This window comes from Trichosurus vulpecula, chromosome 9 (genome assembly GCF_011100635.1).
Source record: "Trichosurus vulpecula isolate mTriVul1 chromosome 9, mTriVul1.pri, whole genome shotgun sequence".
NCBI lineage: Eukaryota > Metazoa > Chordata > Mammalia > Diprotodontia > Phalangeridae > Trichosurus > Trichosurus vulpecula.
Genome location: NC_050581.1, coordinates 137,225,670 through 137,247,344, shown reverse-complemented (window position 1 = coordinate 137,247,344; position 21,675 = coordinate 137,225,670).

Sequence of the window (21,675 nt, the reverse complement as noted above, 5' to 3'; positions counted from 1 at the left end):
ATCAACAAAGCAACTGTATGGTAAATATTAAAAATTTTCCCTTAGATTACCTAATGTAAATATAATTACAGTGATAGAAAGAAATAAAAGCAGTGGAATACAAAAACAGTGGAATCTTTTGCCCTAGACAAGTTATCTCACAGACCATTCCACTGGGAAAATTAAGCAATTGTTCCACTTGAAAACTTTGTGACTTTGATAACATGTACAGTCACTCCATCATTGTAGATCACAAGCTTCCTAGAGGTAAAAATATGGTCAGATAATCATTCATTCAGTCAGTCAGTAAACACTTACTAAGTGCCTACTGTGTATCAGGTATTGTGCTAATTGCTGAGGATACAAGGAAATGCAAAAGATATCCCTTACCTTGAGGAGGTCACAAAGTTGCTGTACTGCAGTGATAGGAGAAGAGGAGACTTCCAGAAGCCAAAGCACCCCTGCCCCACAACTCATACCAGGAGCTTCAGTGTAACCCAGAGGAACTCAGAAAGACATCACCTAGCCTTGACCTTGGCATGCCAGCCAGCTCCAGCTCAGTACCAGGTGAGCAGCAGCATTATGTAGCCTCTAGCTGACAAAACCAGAGGCCACAGCACAGAAAGGCAGTAATCAGGCCCTCAGTTTCCATCAAAAGAAGTTTCAGACAGAGTCCCCTGGGCCCCAGAAGCAGAGATCAACTTTAAAAGCCAGGAAAAAGACAAACACCATGAAGAAATAATCCAGAAAACCAAGGACTATTAAATATTTTTATGGAGACAGGGATGACCAAATTACCAATTCAGAAGAGGACAGCATTAACACTATACCCACATCTGAAACCTCAAAAGGGAGTGGGGACTGATCTCAGGCCCAAAAAGCATTCCTGGAAGAGCTCAAGGATGATTTTAAAAACCAAATTAGAGAGGTAAAAGGAAAAAATCGGGAAAAATCACTGATGAGAACAAATCTTTAAAAAGCAAAATTGGCCAAATGGTTAAGGAGGTTTAGAATCTAATAGGAGAGAATGACTCCTTGAAAAGTAAAATTAACTAAATGGAAAAGGAGGTACAGGAGCTAAATGAAGAAAAGAATTCATTAAAAATTAGAAGTGGGCAAGTAGAAGCTAATGACTCTATGAGGCATCAAGAATGAGTCAAACAAAATCTAAAGAAGGAAAATATAGAAAAAATATGAAATATCTGATGAGAAAATAACTGACATGGAAAATAGATCCAGGAGAGACAATCTAAAACTTATTGGTCTGACTGAAAGCCATGATGAAAAAAGAGCCTGGACAGCATCTTCCAAGAAATCTTGTGGATAACTACTCCAAGGTCCCAGAACCAGAGGGTAAAATGTCATTGAAAGATTTGATTGATCACCCCTTAAAGAGATGTCAAGTTGAAAACTCTAAGGAATATTGTAGCCAAATTCCAGAATTATCAGGTCAATGAGAAAATACTGCAAGTAGCCAGAATGAAACAATTCAAATACTATGGAACTACAATTATGATCACATAGGATTTTGCAACTTCTACCATAAAAGAAAGGAGAAATTGGAATATGATATTCTTTTTTTTTTTTTGTGATCCCTAGAACATTTTTATTTTGAATAAATTTATCATAGTATTGTTGCTGTAGGCAATAGGTGGTAGCTTGGAAATATTTTTTTTTTAAATGCAATTTATTTCTTTAACATATTTGGTTTTCAGCATTGATTTTCACAACAGTTTGAATTACAAATTTTCTCCCCATTTCTGCCCTCCCCCCCCCACTCCAAGATGGCATATATTCTGGTTGCCCTGTTCCCCAGTCAGCCCTCCCCTCTATCACCCCCCTCCCCTCTCATCCCCTTTTCCCTTCCTTTCTTGTAGGGCAAGATAAATTTCTACGCCCCATTGCCTGTGTATCTTATTTTTTAGTTGCATACAAAAAGTTTTTTTGTTTTTGAACATCTGATTTTAAAACTTTGAGTTCCAAATTCCCTTCCCTCTTCCCTTCCCACCCACCCTCCCTAAGAAGTTGAGCAATTCAACCTAGGCCACACATGTATTATTATGTATAACCCTTCCACAATACTCATGTTGTGAAAGGCTAACTACATTTTGCTCCTTCCCAACCCATCCCGCTTTATTGAATTTTCTCCCTTGACCCTGTCCCCTTTCCAAAGTGTTTGTTTTGATTACCTCCACCCCCATCTGTCCTCCACTCCATCATCCCCCCACCTTTTATTTTTTTTTTTATCTTCCTCCCTCTTCTTTCCTGTGGGGTAAGATACCCAACTGAGTATGTATGGTATTCCCCCTCAGGCGAAATCTGATGAGAGCAAGGTTCACTCATTCCCCCCTCACCTGCCCTCTCCCCTCCTCCCAAAGAACTGCTTCCTCTTGCCACCTTTATGCGAGATAATCCACCCCATTCTATCTCTCCCTATCTCCCTCTCTCAGTATGTTACTCTCTCATCCCTTAATTTCATTTTATTTCTTTTAGATATCTTCCCTTCATCCTCAACTCACCCTGTGTCTGCTCTCTCTCTTTTACATATCTATATATACACATACATACACATACATACATATACACATAGATACATACATACACATTCACTTATATATATACTTAAACATATATATATATATGTATATATATATATATATGCATATTCCCTTCAACTACCCTAATACTGAGGTCTCATGAATCATACTCATCATCTTTCCATGTAGGAATGTAAACAAAACAGTTCAACTTTAGTAAGTACCTTACGGTTTTTCTTTCTTGTTTACCTTTTCATGCTTCTCTTGATTCTTGTGTTTGAAAGTCAAATTTTCTATTCAGTTCTGGTCTTTTCACTGAGAAAGCTTGAAAGTCCTCTATTTTATTGAAAATCCATATTTTGCCTTGGAACATGATACTCAGTTTTGCTGGGTAGGTGATTCTAGGTTTTAATCCTAGCTCCATTGACCTCCGGAATATCGCATTCCAAGCCCTTCGATCTCTTAATGTAGAAGCTGCGGAATATGATATTCTGAAAGGCAAAAGAGCTTGGACTACAACAAAGGATCAATTGCCCAGCAAAAATGAGCATAATTTTCCAGGCAAGGAGATGGACCTTCAATGAAATAAGGATCTCCAGACATTCCTGATGAAAGATCAGAGCTCAAGAAAGATATAAAACGGTAAACAAGGGGGAAAAACCTTGTTATTCAATGAGGGTAAATTATTTACATACTTATATAGGATTATATTATTTTATATATGATATATATTTACACACATATATATGTATACACACGCACATATATGTCAATCTTGAGAATGGTGTAGTAATTATGATTTTAAAAGGGATACACATAGACTGAGGGTGTCAGTATAAAGTAACTGATGTGATGATATAAAACATAAATAAGGAGTCCAATGGAATTGTTTTGGGAGAGGAGGTAAGAAGGAGGTAGAAAAGGGTAAATTATATCAAATGAAGAACCACAAAAATATATTATAGTAGAGGGAAAGAAGGTAGGGAGGAGAGCAGTCCTGGAGTTTTACTCTCATGGAATTTGCTTCAAGGAAGGAATAACATATGCTGATAAGAATAGAAATCAAACTTGTCCTACAGGCAATAGGAAGGGAAAGAGGAAAGAAAAGGGGATGTTATTAGAAGGGAGAAGAAGTAGAGAGGGGAAAAAGGTAAGGTAAGGGAAGGATGTAATTAGGGAGGGAAAACTGAGAAAGGAAGTAGTCAAAAGCAAAACTCTTTTGAGGAGTGGAAGTGACAAGGGAGAAATAAAAGCATAAAGGGGGGACAGGAAGGAGAAAAAGACACAGATAGTAATCATAACTGTGAATGTGAATGGAATGAACTCTCCCATAAAACTGAAGTGGATAACAGAATGGATTAAAAACCATAATCCCACAATATGTTGTTTACAAGAAAAGCATTTGACACAGGGAGATGCACACAGGGTAAAGTTAAAAGGCTGGAGTACAATATATTATGCCTCAGCTAAAGCAAGAAAAAAGAAACAGGGGTAACAATACTAATCTCAGACAAAGCAAAAGCAAAAAAATATATATATGCTTAAAAGAGGTAAGGAAGGAAACTATATCCTACTAAAAGGAACCATAGACGATGAAGCAATATCATTACTTAACATATATTCACCAAGTGGTATAGCATGCAAATTCTTAGAGGAGAAGTTAAGGGAGTTTCGGAAGAAATACACAGCAAAACTATACTAATGGGGGACTTCAACCTCCCCCTCTCCGGATTTGATGAATTTGACCTCAAAATAAACAGGAACAAAGTTAAGGAAGTGAAAAGAATTTTAGAAAAGGTAGATATGATAGACCTTTGGAGAAAACTGAATGGGGATAAAAAGGAATATATCTTTTTATCAGCAGTACATGGCACATACTCAAAAACTGACCATGTATTAGGGCATAAAATCTCACAATGTAATGCAGAAAGCCAGAAATAGTAAAAGCATCCTTTTCATATCATGATGCAATAAAAAATATTTCTAATAAAACACCATGGAAATATAAATTAAAATTATTTGGAAAGTAAATAACCTAATCCTAAAGAATGAATGAGTCAGGAGTGGAGCCAAGATGGTGGCTGGAAAGCAGGGACTTGCATGAACTCCCCCCCAGGTCCCTCTAAAAACCTATTAAAAATGGCTCTGAACAAATGCTATAACGACAGAACCCACCAAAAGCAGAAGGAAGCAGGGACACAGTCCAGGACAGCCTGGGGAGGGGTTGCTGGATGAAGTCTATCACACACAGAACTGGAAGTGGAGTAGAGCAGAGCCCAGCTTGCATGGCGGCAGGACCAACCAGGCTGGGAGCCGGGTGGAACAGGCACTAGCGCCCTGAATCAGTGAGCTGTGGCAATTAACAGACTTCTCAACCCACAAACACCAAAGACAACAGAGAAGGTTAGTGGGAAAAGCTGTGGGGGACAGAGTGAAAAGAGTTGGCAATTTGGCCATTGCCCTGGAGGGAGCGGGGGTGGTGCAGCTACAGAACTACAGCTGCAGTTGCTTCCAGCCCCAGGCCACTTGGTGAGCGGAATTAAGTGCTGGATCAGAGCAGGAGTTCAGATTCTGCTTAAGATCTGAGTCAGGTCTGGGTTGGCAGTTCTTGGGGAAGGAGGAGTGTTGGTGTGGCAGAGCTGGCTGTATAGAAATAGCTCTGAAATCAATGGTGTATCCACTCAAGCTGGGAAAAAGTACTCTTTACTCTACAAGCAGTCATACCCTGATGAAAAACTCAAGAGTCAAGTAAGTTGACTGGGAACATGGCCAGGCAGTGAAAACACACTCAGATTCATTCTCAGATTTTGGAATCTTTCTTTGGTGACAAAGAAGACCAAAACATATGGCCAGAATAAGTCCACAAAGTCAAAGAGCCTACATGAAAAGCCTCCAAGAAAAAACATGAAGTGGTTTCAGGCCATGGAAGAACTCAAAAAGGATTTGGAAAAGCAAGTTAGAGAAGTAGAGGAAGAATTGGGATGAGAAATGAGAAAGATGTGAGAAAACCATGAAAAACAAGTCAATGACTTGCTAAAGGAGACCCATAAAAATTTGGAAAAAAGTAATGAAGAAAACAACACCTTAAAAATAGACTAACTCAAATGGCAAAAGAGCTCCAAAAAGCCAATGAGGAGAAGAATGCCTTGAATGGCAGAATTAGCCAAATGGAAAAGGAGGTCCAAAAGACCACTGAAGAAAATACTACTTTAAAAATGAGATTGGAGCAAGTGGAAGCTAGTGACTTTATGAGAAATCAGGATATTATAAAACAGAACCAAAGGAATGAAAAAATAGAAGACAATGTGAAATATCTCATTGGAAAAACCACTGACCTGGAAAATAGATCCAGGAGAGATAATTTAAAAATTATTGGACTACCTGAAAGCCATGATCAAAAAAAGAGCCTAGATATCATTTTTCAAGAAATTATCAAGGAGAACTGCCCTGATATTCTAGAGCCAGAGGGTAAAATAGAAATTGAAAGAATCCACCAATTGCCTCCTCAGAAAAATACCCAAAAGAAAACTCCTAGGAATATTGTCACCAAATTCCAGAGTCCAGATTAACAAGAAAATACTGCAAGCGGCAAGAAAGAAACAATTTGAGTACTGTGGAAAAACAGTCGGGATAACACAGGATCTAGCAGCTTCCACATTAAGGAACTGAAGGGCTTGGAAAATGATATTCCTGAGGTCAATGGAGCTAGGATTAAAACCAGGGATTACCTACCTAGCAAAACTGAGTATAATGCTTCAAGGCAAAATATGGATTTTCATTAAAATAAAGGACTTTCAAGCTTTCTCAGTGAAAAGACCAGATCTGAATAGAAAATTTGACTTTCAAACACAAGAATCAAGAGAAGCATGAAAAGGTAAACAAAAAAGAAAAATCATAAGGGACTTACTAAATTTGAACTGTTTTGTTAACATTCTTACATGGAAAGATGATGTTTATGATTCATGAGACCTCAGTATCAGAGTAGCTGAAAGGAATATGCATATTCATGTGTATGTGTATATATATATATATATATATATATATATATATATATATATATATATATATATACATATGTGTGTATGTATGTATATATATTTTCTATATTTACATATACATATATATGTGTATATATATACATATATATATACATATATATGTACACATAGACAGAGGGGCACAGGATAAGTTGAATATGAAGGGATGATATCTAAAAAAATAAAATCAAATTAAGGGACTAGTGAGGAATGCATTGAGAGAGAGAGAAAGGGAGAGATAGAATGGCGTCAATTATCACGCATAAAAGTGGCAAGAAAAAGCAGTTCTGTAGGAAGAGAAAAGAAGGCAGGTGAGGGAGGATGAGTGAATCTTGCTCTCATCAGATTTGCCCTGAAAAGGGAATACCATACATACTCAACTGGGTATCTTACCCCACAGGAAAGAAGGAGGGAGAAGATAAAAAGGGGGGTGATAGAAGGGAGGGCAACAAACACTTCGAAAAGAGACAGGGTCAATGGCGAAAATTCAATAAAGGGGGATGGGTTGGGAAGGAGCAAAATATAGTTAGTCTTTCATAACATGAGTATTGTGGAAGGGTTATACATAATGATACACAGGTGGCCTATGTCGATTTGCTTGATTTCTTAGGTAGGGTGGATGGGAAGGGAAGAGGAGAGAATTTGGAACTCAAAGTTTTAAAAACAGATGTTCAAAAACAAAAAAAAGTTTTTGCATGCAACTAGAAAATAAGATACACAGGCAATGGGGTGTAGAAATTTATCTTGCCCTACAAGAAAGGAAGGGAAAAGGGAATGGGAGGGGTGTGGGGTGACAGAATGGAGGGCTGACTGGGGAACAGGGCAACCAGAATATACACCATCTTGGAGTGGGGGGAGGGTAGAAATGGGGAGAAAATTTGTAATTCAAACTTTTGTGAAAATCAATGCTGAAAACTAAATATATTAAATAAATTAAATTTTAAAAAAAGAAAATCTGGAACTCAAAACTATGTAGAACTGTGTGTGGTAAACCAAAAATAAATAAAGAAATTTATAAAAAAAATTTTTTTAAAAAAGAATGAGAGGGTCAAAGAATAAATCAAAGAAACAATTAATAACTTCATTCAAGAGAATGTCAATAATGAGACAACATACCAAAACTTATGGGATGCAGCAAAAGCAGTTCTTAGGAGAAGTTTTATATCTCTAAATGCTTACATGAATAAAGTAGAGACAAAGGAGATCAATGATTTGGGCATGCAACTGAAAAAATCTAGAAAAGGAACAAATTGAAAATCCCCAATTAAATACCATATTACAAATACTGAATACCAAAGGAGAGGTTAATAAAACTAAAATCTAGAAAACTATTGAACTAACAAATAAAATTGAGAGCTGGTTTTATGAAAAATGAAAAAAAATTGATCAGCCTTTGATCAATTAGATTTAAAATAAGAAAGATGAAAACCAAATTACCAGCATAAAAAATGAAATGGGTGAATTCACCTCCATGAGGAAATTATAAGAATAATTAAGAATTATTTTGCCCAATTGTTTGCCCATAAATTTGACAACCTTAGGGAAATAGATAAATATGTACAAATATATAAATTTCCCAGGTTAAGAGGAAATGAAATACCTAAATAACCTCATTTCAGAAAAAGAAATTGAGCAAGCCATCAATGAAATGTCTGGGAAAAAATCTCCAGGGCCAGATGGATTTTCATGTGAATTTTATCAAACATTTAAAGAACAATTAATTCACATACTTTATAGACTATTTGGGAAAAAAAGGAGTCTTACAGAATTCTTTTTATCACACAAACATGGTATCAATACCTAAACCAGGAAGAGTCAAAATAGAGAAAGAAAATTATATACCAATTTTCCTAATGGATATTGATGCAAAAATTTTAAATAAAATATTAGCAAAAAGATAGCAGTGACTTCTCATGAGAATAATACACTATGAAGAGGTAGGATTTATTCCAGGAATGCAAGGCTGGTTCAATATTAAGAAAACTATCAGCATAATTGATCATATCAACAGCAAAGCTAGCAGAAACCATATGATTATCTCAAGAGATGCAGAAAAAACTTTTGGCAAAATGCGACACCCATTCCAATTAAAAACACTAGAGACAACAGGAATAAATCAAGTCTTCCTTAATATGATAAGTGGCATCTACTTAAAATCATCACCAAGTATTATATGTATTGAGAATAAGCTATAAGCATTTCTAACAAGATTGGGGTAAAACAAGGATATCCATTATCACCTCTATTATTCATTTTAGTACTAGAAATGTTAGCTTTAGCAGTAAGAGGAGAAAAAGAAATTGAAGGAATTAGGATAGATAAAGAAGAAACTAAGTTCTCACTCATTACAGATGATATGATGATTTACTTGATGAATTCTAGTAAAAAATAAACTACTTGAAATAATAAATAACTTTGGCGAAGTTGCAGAATATAAAAAAAAAACCCTACATAAATCCTCAGCATTCCTCTATATTACTAACAGAGCCCAAGAGCAAGAGATAGAAAAAGAAATTCTGTTTAAGGTTATGGTAGACATTGTGAAATATTTGGGAGTCTATCTGCCAAGACAAACCCAGGACCTATATGAACACAATTACAAAACACTTTTCAAACAAAGAAAGTCAGATCTAAATAAATAGAAAAAAAAAAAACTTCAGTTGCTCATGGTTAGGCCAAGGTAATATAATAAAAATGACAATTTTACCTAAATTAATTTACTTATTCAGTGCTATACCAATCAAAGTACCAAAAATTATTTAACAGAGCTGGATAAAATAACAAAATTCATCTGGAAGAACAAGAGGACCAGAATATCTGGGAAATTAATGAAAAGAAATGCTAGGGAAGGTGGCCTACCCATAACATATATTGAACTGTATTATAAAGCATCAGTCATCAAAACTACTTGGTACTGGCTAAGAAACAGAGTGGTGGATCAATGGTATAGGTTAGATACATAAGATGCAATAGTCAATGACTATAGCAATCTACTCTTTTATAAACCCCAAAAAATCCAGCTTCTGTGTTAAAAATTCGCTATTTCACAGAAAGCTGTTGGGACAACTGGAAAATAGTATGGCAAAAACTGGGCATAGACCAATAACTTACACCATATACCAAAATAAAGTAAAACTGGGTTCATGATTTAGAAATGAAGGCTGATACTGTAAGCAATTTGGGAGAGAAAGAAATAGTTTACCTGTCAGATTTATGGGAAAAGGAAGAATTCATTACCAAACAAGATATAGACAGCTTTATGAAATGCAATAATTTTGATTATGTTAAATTGAAAAGGTTTTATACAAAGAATGCCAATGCAACAAGAATTGGGTGGGAAGCAGAAAATTGGGAGACAATCTTTACAATTAGTGTCTCTGATAAAGGCCTCATATGTAAAATATACAGGGAACTGAGTCAAATTTATAGGAATACAAGTAATTTCTTTTTTTGTTTTTCAGATTTTTTTTAAAAAATTTTAGTTTAACAATACTCTGTTCTACATAATTTTGAGTTGCAGATTTTCTCCCCTCCCCCTACTTCCCTCCGCCAAATGGCATGGAATCCAACATATCTTCTGCATGTAACTTTGTATTGAAGTTATTTACACAATAGTCAAATCATAAAGAAAAATTATGACCAATGGAATGAATCCTGAGAAAGAAGAAATAGAACCAAAAAAGAAACCCCAAAACAAAAACAAAGGAAAAAAACCAAAGGGAAAACAATGGGCTAGCATAAAGTGTGCCTCAATCTGCATTCAGACTCCATAGTTCTTTCTCTGCACGTAGATACCACTCTCCATCATGAGTCCCTTGGAGTTGTCTTTGCACCTTATGTCGCTGAGAAGAGCAAAGTCCATCAGGGTTAGTCATCACAGATTCCATATGTCTGTGGTAGTGTATAATGTTCTCCTGGTTCAGCTCCACTCGCTCAGCATTATATCGTGTAAGTTTTTCCAGGTTATTATAAAGTCCTTATCATCCCCATTTCTTATAACACAATAGTATTCATTACTTTTATATACCACAACTTGTTTAATCATTTCCCAATTGATGGGCATCAGCTTGATTTCCAATTCTTCGCTACTACAAAAAGAAGCACTATAAATATTTTTGTACATGCAAGTCCTTTTCCCACTTGTGTAATCTCTTTGGAATATAACCCTAGAAGTGGAATTGATGGGTCAAAGGGTATAAACATTTGCATAGCCCTTTGGGCATAGTTCCAAATTGCTCTCCAAAACGGCTGGAACACTTCACAACTCCAACAGCAATGTAACAGTGTTCCAGTTTTCCCACATCCTCTACAGCATTTGTCATTTCCCTGTTTGGTCGTTTTAGCCAATCTGACAGGAGAGATGTGGTACCTAAGAGGTGTTTTGATTTGCGTTTCCCTAATCGGTAGCGATTTTGAGCATTTTTTTTTCATGTGCCTACAGATATCTTTAATTTCTTCCTCTGAAAACTGTCTGTTCATATCCTTTGACCATTTCTCAATTGGGGAATGACTTGGATTCCTATAAATTTGGCTCAGTTCCCTGTATATTTTAGAGATGAGGCCTTTATCAGAGACACTGGTTGTAAAGATTTTCTCCCAATTTTCTGCTTCCCTACTAATCTTTGTTGCATTGGATTTTTTATACAAAATATTTCAATTTAACATAATCAAAATTATCCATTTTTCATTTTGTAATGCTCTCTATCTCCTGTTGTGTCATGAATACTTTTCTTTTCCATAAAGCTGTTAGGTAAACTACTCCTAACTATTCCTTGCTCTCCCTAATTACTTATACTATCAGCCTTTATTCCTAAATCATGAACCCATTTTGACTTTATTTTGTTATATGGTGTAAGATATTGGTCGATGCCCACTTTCTGCCCTACCATTTTCCAATTTTTCCAGCACTTTTTTGAAATAGTGAATTCTTAGTCCAGAAATTAGATTCTTCGGGTTTATCAAAGGGTAGATTTCTATAGTCGTTGACTTCTCCATCTTGTATACCTATCTTATTCCAGTGATCCCAGACTCTGTTTCTTAGCCAGTACCAAGTAGTTTTGATGACTGCTGCTTTATAGTACCGTTTATTAGCTGGTATGGCTTCTCTAGCATTTTTTCAGATGAATTTTGTTATTATTTTATCCAGCTCTGTAAAGTATTTTTTGGTAGTTCGATTGGTATGGCACTGAATAGATAGATTAAGGTAGGTAAAATTGTCATTTTTATTATATTAGCTCTGCCTAACCATGAGCAACTGATATTTTTCCATTTATTTAGGTAGGATTTTATTTGCGTGAAAAGTGTTTCATAATTATGTTCATATAGGCCCTGGGTTTGTCTTGGCAGGTAGACTAAATATTTTCTAGTGTATACAATAACTTTGAATGGAATTTCTCTTTCTGTCTCTTGCTGTTAGGCTTTGTTAGTAATGTATAGGAATGCTGAGGATTTATCTGGGTTTATTTCATATCCTGCAAGTCTGCTAAAATTGTTTATTATTTCAAGTAGCTTTTTACTTTTTTCTCTAGGATTCTCTAAGTAAGTCATCATATCATCTGCAAAAAGTAGTAATTTAGTTTCTTCCTTGCCTATTCTAATTCCTTCAATTTCTTTTTCTTCTCTTATTGCTACAGCTGGCATTTCTAGTACCAAATTGAATAGTAGAGGTGATAATGGACATTCTCATTTCACCCCTGATCTTATTGGGAATGCATCTATCTTATCCCTACTACAAATAATGCTTGTTGATGGTTTTAGGTATATGCTACTTATAACCTATGGAAGGCTACATTTATTCCTATGCTTTCTAGTGCTTTTAATAGGAATGTGTGTTGTATTGTGTCAAAGGCTTTTTCTGCATCTGTTGAGATGATCATATGGTTTCTGCTAGTTTTGTTGTTGATACGATCAATTAGGATAATAGTTTTCCTAATATTGAAGCAGCCTTGCATTCCTGGAATAAATACTACCTGGTCATAGTGTACTGTTCTCATTATAAGTTGCTGCAATCTTTTTGCTAATATTTTATTTAAAATTTTCACATCAATATTCATGAGGGGAATTGGTCTATAATTTTCTTTCTCTGTTTTGACTCTAACTGGCTTGGGTATTAGTACCATATTTGGGTCATAAAAATAATTTGGTAGGACTCCTTATTCACTTATTTTCCCAAATAGTATATAAAGTATAGGAATTAATTGGTCTTTAAATGTTTGATAAAATTCGCATGTAAAACCATCTGACCCTGGAGATTTTTTCTAGACAGTTCATTGATGGCCTGCTCAATTTCTTTTCCTGAGATGGGAGTATTTAGAAATTTTACTTACTCTTCTGTTAACCTCGGCAATTTATGTTTTTGTAGATATTCATCTATATCTCTAAGGTTATCAAATTTATGGGCATACAGCTGGGCAAAATAATTCTGAAATACTGTTTTGATTTCCTCTTAATTAGAGGTGAATTCACCCTTTTCATTTTTGATACTGGTAATTTGATTTTTTTCTTTTTTTTAAATCAAAGTGACCAAAGGTTATCAATTTTGTTGGATTTTTCATAAAACCAGCTCTTTGTTTTATTTATTAATTCAATAGTTTTATTGGTTTAAATTTTATTATTCTCTCCTTTGATTTTCAGTATTTGTAATTTGGTTTTTAATTGGGGATTTTCAATTTTTCTTTTTCTAGCTTTTCAGTTACATTCCCAGTTCATTGATCTCCTTTTTCTTTATTTTATTAATGAAAGCATTTAGAGATATAAAACTTACCCTAAGAGCTGCTTTTGCTGCATCCCATAAGTTTTGGTATGTTGTCTCATTATTGTCATTCTTTTGAGTGAAGTTATTAATTTCTTGTATGATTTTTCTTTTTCCCATTCATTCTTTACAATTAGATTATTTAGTTTCCAATTAATTTTCAGCTTATTTTTCCATGGTGTTTTATCACAAATATTTTTTATTGCATCATGATAAGAAATGGATTTTTTTTACTATTTCTGCCTTTCTGCACTGGATTTTGAAGTTTTTATGCCCTAGTACAAGGTCAATTTTTGAGTATGTGCCATGTACTACTGAGAAGAAAGTATATTTCTTTTTATCCCCATTCAGTTTTCTCCAGAGGTCTATCATATCTGCCCTTTCTAAGATATTTTTCACCTCCTTAACTTCTTTCTTACTTATTTTGAGGTTAGATTTACCAAGTCAGAGAGGGGAAGGTTGAGGTCTCCCATTATTATAGTTTTGCTGTCTATTTCTTCCTGTAACTCCTTTAACCTCTCCTCTAAGAATTTGCATGCTATATCACTTGGTGCATATACGTTAAACAATGATATTGCGTCTTTTTTATGGTGCCTTTTAGCAGGATGTTGTGTCCTTCCTTATTTCTTTCAATTAAATCCATCTTTACTTTTGCTTTGTCTGAGATTAGTATTGCTACCCCTGCTTTTATTTTTACTTTAGCTGAGGCACAATATATTTTACTCCAGCCTTTTGCCTTTGCCCTGTGTGTATCCACCTCTTTCAAATGTGTTTCTTGTAAACAGCATATTGTAGGATTATGGTTTGTAATCCATTCTGCTATCTGCTTCCATTTGATGGGAGAATTCATCCCATTCACATTCATAGTTATGATTTCTGTCTTTGTCTTTTTCTCCATCCTATTTCCCCCATTTATGCTTTTATTTCTCCCTTTCCCCTTCCACTTCCTCAAAAAAGTTTTGCTTTTGACCATTGCCTTCCTCAGTTTAACCTGCCTCTTGATTCCCCTCCCTTATCTTACCATTTTTCCACTTGCTACTTCTTTTTTCTCCCTTTCCCCTCCTACTTCCTGTAGGACAAGTTAGATTTCTATATTTATCAGTGTATGTTATTCCCTTCTTGAACCAGATCAAATGACAGTGAAGCTCAAATACTGCCCTTCTCCCTCCCTTCTTTACATCTACTATGATGTGTTTTTGTGCCTCTTCATTTGCTGTAATTTATCTTTTTCTACTATCTGCTTACCTCTTCTCCAATAACCCTCCCTTTACATCTCTTTATTATGTTTTTTATCCTTATATCAGTTATTTTATGCAGACATCCACAGTCTATATGTATCCCTTTCAATTGTCGTAATAGCTGTACTATTTTCAAGATTGACATTGTATATATATATATGTATATATATATATATATATACATATATATATATACACACACACATATATATATATATATATAATATACATAAGATGATATAATCTTATATAAAGGTGTAAATAATTTGCCCATATTGATTAATAATTTTTATGTTGATTTTTTCCCACATTTATCATTTTATGTCTCTTTTGAGTTTTGTATTTGAACATCAAATTTTCTGTTGAATTCTGGCCTTTTCATCAGGAAGGTCTGGAGTTCCCTTTAGATAAATAATTTTAAAAAAATGCAACCAAGATATTTTTCAAAATGATTGTAAAACACTGGTAATGTACTTGACTCAATCTTAAATGATGACCTCATTAGTGAGAAAGGCTACCCTACCAGAAACTTGTGAAGAGCAAAAAGAATGTTTGGTGAAGTTTGACCAAATCACAGCAGTGGCAGCCTGTGTTTGAACCATTACAGTAGGGTTAACCATTGTAGATTTTTGTATAAAGCTATTTTTGAAAATAGCTTTGTTGTATTTTTATTTGTATTTGTAATAAAGCTATCATTGAAAGCAATATATGCAAGCAGGTGCTTGCATAATCATTGCAGGTTAATATTAAAACTTCAAGGTGGAAAAGCTTACCAAACACCATTACTATCAGGAACTAGAAGCAATTCCAAAGTAATGAATAAAATCTTTAAAATGATCAGTGGTAATTTTCAGTGTTTAAAATCACCTAAAATTTGTATTTAAAGCATAATATAGGCATTAGTTATAAATTAAATATGTTGTTATATGCTAATCAGTTTTATTCTACTAAAGAAAAAAAAGACATTTTTAATTGTCTAATTGTATAAGTTATTGTTCTGGTCACTAGGCGTACAAAGACCAGGTAAAAATAATCCTGACCAAAAGGAGCTTAAAATGGCATTATATTACAATGAACTTTTAAGATCAAATTGCTTTCTACCTTTTAATTGGATATCTAAAAATTCAGACATTAACATGGAAGGTTTAAACATAAATTGAAGAGGACTAAATTACCTGGATATGATTTTATTTCCTTAGTTTTAATGGAAGTATAATTAGGTCCTAAGATGGAGGGCATCTTCTCAGAGCCATATAATTTTAGAGGTAAAAGGAACTTCTGGGTCCCTCTAGTTTTACATATCTGGAAAATGAATCCCAAAGAGGTTAAACTCCTTTTCCAAGTTCATACATCTAATGATTGGCAAAGCTAAGAGCCTGAGTCCAGGGCTTTTCCCAATACACAAAACTATTTCCTAATCTGCTTTTTATGCCAATTTTGAAAACAATAATAATTTTATTATGTAAAATAAATAAATTTAACAAATAATAAATAAAACTGTTATGGAATTGAAAGAGAGGTTAAGATTTTAAAGAGGTGAACTGGGACTGACTCCAATGTGGGCTCAAGAGAAATAGAAGACAAGGGGAAGCTAGAGGTAAGAAGTGACTAAAAGCCAGATTTCTATTCAAGAGGCTTCTCCCAAACACCTGAAGTTACCTTCTGTTTTCATTAAGACTTTGGTAGGCATCTGCTGACAGAATTCAGGCTAGACTAACCTCATTTCCTTTTTTGACAGAATTACCGGACTAGTAGATCTGGGGAATGATATTCACAGTATATTCCTGGACTTCTTCATAGCATTTAATAGTGTTTTTGAAAATTATATCTTCATGGGCTGGTTGAAAAGAAAATGGGGAGTAGATAAGGCAATTATGTAAATGAAGACCTGGTTGAATAGTTATACCCCAAACTAGTCATTAGTAAAGGAAATCTTTATTGGAGTACCCTGGAATTCTATCCTTAGCCAGAACTTCAAAGAATAATTTTTTGAGTATTTCTTAACCTTTTTGTGTGTTATGGACACCTCTGACATTCAGGTAAAGCCTGTGGAGTCCTTCTCTGAATAATGTATTTAAAAGCATTCAATAAATTCCCTACAATTACAAAGGAACCTATTATATTGAAATAAAGATGTATTTTTTCTCCATCTAATTTTATGGCCCTCCATAAATCTATCCCAGTTTAAATCCCAGGTTAAGGACTCCTGACTTAGATGAAGGTATAAATGACACACTTAGCAAATTTACAAATTGTACAAAATTGGTAGAGATAGCTAACACAATGGATAATGGTTTGGTTCCAATAAGATATCCATTTAGAATAACGCATTGATTTTAATTATATATAATTTAAAAGGAATAAATGGAAAGTTATTCCCAAATGCAAAAAGTATTAATTTCATAATTAACAATAATTTGCATTTATAGATATAAGAATGTTTAAGGAATATTCTGTCCATCCCCTATGAAAAACATTTCAGAATAAGAAGTAGCTATACTATCATTACCATTTTACAGATAAGGAACTTGAGGATAAGTGATTTATCCATGGTCACAAAAATAATTAGTGTCTGAGCTAAGACTGAGACTCAGTCTCCTGGCAGAAAGTCCAGGTCATTTTTGCAGTATCAATTTGCTTCCACAGAAAGTAAAGGGGTATGGGTACACAAAAGTTAGTATGAAGAGATCTGTGTGTGTGTTTTTGTATATATGTGTATGTATGTATATATATATATATATATATATATATATATGTATATATGTATATATGTACATATATGTATATATGTATATATATACATACACACATATTTGCATATATGTATATATGTTTGTATATGTGTGTATATATATATATGTGTGTGTGTGTGTGTGTGTATAAAGATATCTCTATCTATCCATCCATCTATCTAGCTATTTAATCCATCTATCTAACTATATATAGTGTAAAGCAAACTCAATACAAGTAGAAAGCTTGCCCATCAGTCCAAAAGGCAAGCATACTATGCATCTTCATTGAGAGTACATTGTTCAGAACAATGTAGGTATTAGGCCCATTGTACTCTACATTTATCTTGATACCATTTGGAGTATTGTGTGAAATTCTGGAGTTTTTCTTGTCAGAAGATATTGACAAACTAGAAAGCATTTAAAAAAGGGCAACTAGGTGTATCAGTAATGCAAGATTCATGATATTGGTGGTGACTATGAATATATCTTTATAGTTCAGAACGGCAAAGTATAAGAGACTCTCTGTAAAGAAGGCAGAAGAAGTAAAACATTTATTCAGACACCAGAGGATCAAATCCAAAAACCAATAACCCCAATTCGACATAGCAATAATTGTATCCCAAAACCAGTAAGTCCACCTCAATGTAACAGCAAGGAGATTAAAACACAGTATCACAACAAAGAACCAAGCCATCCTGTAACCTTCCCTTCTGCTAGGGCCTTCCCATAAACACTCACTCAGGAATCCTAACTGTCTGCTTGCCTGAGTCTTCTCCTCCTGCAGTTCTGAAAGCCCTTGCCATTATCAGAGCCATTCCAGTTCTCTCTTTGTCTCTCCATCTCTGTATCTCTTTCATTTCTCCACCTCTCGCAGCTCTCTCTCTACTCTGTCTTCTTCTTCTCCTTGCAGCTCTTTTGTTTCCACAGATCTCATATTTCTCAGCTTTCTAGTCTCCACAGCTCTCTAGTGTGAGCTGAATAACTACCCACAGGGTATATATACCCTGTGCAGGCCTGGGGCATAGCACCTAATAGCAAAAGGGTGTGGGCCTGCCTACAAGCTTCCCTTAACTAGCTCCGCCAGAGGCTTATTAAATGGGTGGGAAAGATCTGTGATCAGATTATCCCTACACTAAGAAGGTGAAGGGCATTGAAATCCTCTCATATAAGAATTTGATGAATAACATGGACATGGTTAAAATGAAGAAGGAAGATTGGGGCAGAAGTAAAGAGAAGTAAAGATTGGGGCAGGGGGAGGATAGTAGGAGTTACAGCTTTTAAGTATGTGAAGTGCTGCCTTATGGAAGATGAATTAGGCTTGTTGTTCGTTACCCTAGATGGCATAAAAAGGATCAATGTATGATGGTGGCTAAGGATCCATTATTGGTCTAATAGAAATGTTTTTCCCAAAGATAGAGATATCCCACAATTGAAATAATCTCCCTTGAAGGAGGCAACTTTCCCCCTGCTAAAGATTTTCCAGACAAAACTGGATGGTCATATGTAAGGTGTGCTGTGGAGTGGATTCCAATTCTGTTGGAACTGGGGACTCTAAGGACTTGAAAGTCCCTTTTGACTCAGAAATCCTTTACCTTCCTTACGTACCCAAACACAATTTGACTTTTTTTCTATATTAAATTACTTATGCATGATTCTACAACATGAAACATTAGATAGATATGTAATGATAGTAATGATTTAATTTTCATCTGTAAATGGATAACATTATATTTTTCATCTTTTGTGTTAGGAAACTTTTTCTTCTCTCTTTGCCCACATAATTTCTGTTTCTATTTTCAGAATTTAATTCTTAATTGTTTCATATACTGCCTACAAAGATTTACTCTGTAGAATACAACAGCCAAGAGCTAAAGCAAGGGTGGCTTCTGTCATTTCTCTTTGTATGTATAACACATTCACTTCCCCACTGCCTCCTCTTTCCCTTCCAGTCCCACTGCCCCTTCTGTCCTAAACACATCCATAAAAAGAAAATGTGCTTATTACTGTGCTACACAGAAGAAATGTTGGTATTGGTTCTCATAACATAAATGATGGTCTGATTCAAAAAAAAAAGTCCTACCTGTCCTTTCCTTGAAACCCTTTGAAATCTGCTTTCTCAAAATCCAAAGTGCACATAAAAGTACACCTGACTTTCCTTTTCTCCATACTCAACGCTAAAATGAGGCTATCACTTTTCTCTGAGTTCACCATGAATTTTATTTAAGCAACTGTTTTCTTTTTCTTGATCAGGATTAGATCCCAGAATAACACTTCCTCAATACCTATTTCCATTTTTTCCCCTACTGCCTTCTCCCATCCATATTTTAAACAATGAAATTTATTATGAAAACAAAAACAAGTCACCAATTTAACATTTCTTTCACTTTTGGCACAGGAGATTAACAGATTTCGCATAGTTGTATTACTTTTCACTGCAATTTTTTTGCCTCTCTATAAGGCTTGTGATCTGCTTCCTAAACTCTTAATTTAATTCTTTCTTCCTACATGGTCTACACTATTCTCTGATGATAACATTGCTTCACAATTATGCAAATGTTTCTTACCATTTTCATGTTCCTGTATTTCTTCACATGAATATGTCTCATTAAATACAAAAGTACTTAATTAGCATTCCCTTTTAACCAACCAATTCTGTTCCTTTTGAAGAAGTTACAAAATTCCATATTTACAATTACATCATAAGCCCAGTCTTAAAATTTAGAGATATCTGAGGTTAAATTTACCTCCCTTTATTGGAATCTTTAATTCACTCATTTATTGCCATATTTTAAGTATTTATAGAGATAAGAGGACATGGACTCAATTTTGGACTCTTGGATTGTTTTCCCTATTACTTATAAGTCCTATAAGTGATCAATTGTTCTCCAGTTCAACATATCTCAAAAAGTTCTCCATCATGTCATGAACCCAAGCACTAGAAAGATAGCAAATATTTCTATTGTATATGCTAACTTGAAAAACAGCTGCTTCAATAACCCTTAGCAGGATATCATCAGCCACCATCATTGTTCTTTTCTTCTGTTGACAATTACTAGATTTTCTTTTGCTTAGTGACTTTTGTTCCATTTTGTCCTCCTGATGTCATTGGTCCTCTTCAAGGACAAAGGATGAACAACAATCAGTGCATAGTAGTAGCTGCCCCCATTTGTCCAGTTCCAGTTGGGCAATACTGCCATTTCCTCCCTTCTCCTCATCCCCCTCATCTTCCTTTACCTCTTCCTCCTTCTCTTCTCCATCTGTCCACATGAGGAGTCCTCTCTTTAAATGTGTTTTTGATTGCTTCTACTTTGCAAGATATCTTGGGGTTTAGGGGTTAGATATTTTCTTTTCCCTATTTATTTACTTATACTATCATTTAAAAAAAACTAGGACAACTTTTGTTGCATGTAGTTTTCATTTATGATTTCTTGAAATAGAGCTCTGATAAAACAGACTTTGATAAAGTCCATTGAGATTCAGATGGAGGTGCTTGACTATGCCTCTAAACCCAAATCACTCTGGCTCTCACTGACTGGCCAATAATAGATCCTAGCCCAAGCTTTATATGCTCATTTTCAGGTTTTGATGGGTCAGAGTGAATATAAATAACAACTGTTTCTGTTCTGGCCAGAAACTCTGAGGGTCTTCCCATCCTACACCAATTCTTTTGCGAAAACAAACTAACTCATCCTTTGCCTCTATTCTTACCTAGCCTTTAATCACTTAATGGAGTTTGCCTCAGAGAAACAAACCTGGGAAAGACATTAGCTTAAAAAGGCCTGTGTCCTGGGCCATCTCCAATTGTTTTAACCTATGTCTCACCCTTCTACTCCCATGATTTTGGAGGAGAGAGTGAAGCTTATGACTTTGCACAGCTCTGCCTCACTTAAACCCAATTCACTCCCAAGTCAAGACATCACCCTCCTGATGCCCTTGGTCCTCTTTAAAAACAGAGGGTGAATAACAACAAATAATGGCTTAGAGTACTAGCCAAAAGGAATGGTCTCTACTTAGTTATCATTTTCCTTGACTTTTCTGTACTTTTAGTTTATCAATGTTGAAAATTCTGTCCCTTTTGATACCTGTTTTCTTCCATGGCTCCATGATGATGAACTCTCTTTGTTCTAATCCTATTCTTCCAATCATTGCCTTTCAATCAATTTTGATAGTTCCCATTTCAGCTCTTACCCCATAAGTAAAGCAATCCCCCAAACTCTGTTTTCTGTCATCTTATTTCTGCATCCACTTTCTTTCCTTGGTGATCTCATCCATTACCTAATTGTAATTATCACCTACAGGACAATACTTAATATTTTAAGGATTGTAGTATCTGCTCAACTTAGTCATACCTTCTCATCTTATGTTTCTGTAGAGATGATTTCTCTATACCTTTAGTATTTA